The 501-nt window shown below is 68.9% G+C and overlaps 1 long non-coding RNA gene across 1 annotated transcript; it reads left to right on the top strand.

The window, feature by feature from the left end:
- The first annotated feature begins 20 nt into the window (after nucleotides 1–20).
- LOC109364567 lies at nucleotides 21–501 on the top strand. Its single transcript, XR_002110478.1, has 3 exons — nucleotides 21–106; nucleotides 226–294; nucleotides 483–501. It is a non-coding gene; the product is annotated as an uncharacterized LOC109364567 (long non-coding RNA).

Here is a 501-nt window from a genome sequence, read left to right as displayed (position 1 = left end):
GGTGCACCCCTGGGACTGCCCTCCCATCTCTGTGCAGGAGGCGAAGCAGGCACAGACACGAGGTACCAACACAGAGCCACCCTCAGGGGCCCGGGCAGACTCATTGGTGAGCAGAGGGGATGGAGGTGGCACCAGGGAGACCCCCGGGGTGGGCAGTGGGATGAGGAGGGGGATGCACCCTGGGCACCGAGACTGCTGACCCCCAGGTGTCCCCCACTATTGCAGGTCCCGAAGGAGGAAGGAGCTGGGCTGCCCGGCACCCTGCCGACCACCACCGCCCCCAGGATGCCCTCTGTAAGCATTGCCCCATTTCCTGGCCCCTTCCAACCCCACGGTGCTCGGGGAGCCCCCCCCGTGTCCGTGGGTCTGTATAAACCTCGATGCCCGACCCAGGGGACTGCAGTGCCCCATGGGGTGCGGGATGACGGCACGTGCCCCGGCAGCCCCGGCCCCCCATGCGCTGCCACCCGCTGTCCCCGTAGCTCCGTCTGGTGGCCCTGA

This window comes from Meleagris gallopavo, unplaced genomic scaffold (genome assembly GCF_000146605.3).
Source record: "Meleagris gallopavo isolate NT-WF06-2002-E0010 breed Aviagen turkey brand Nicholas breeding stock unplaced genomic scaffold, Turkey_5.1 ChrUn_random_7180001870269, whole genome shotgun sequence".
NCBI lineage: Eukaryota > Metazoa > Chordata > Aves > Galliformes > Phasianidae > Meleagris > Meleagris gallopavo.
The sequence above is the reverse complement of the archived record's forward strand: the minus strand, read 5'-3'. Positions and strand labels throughout refer to the sequence as shown.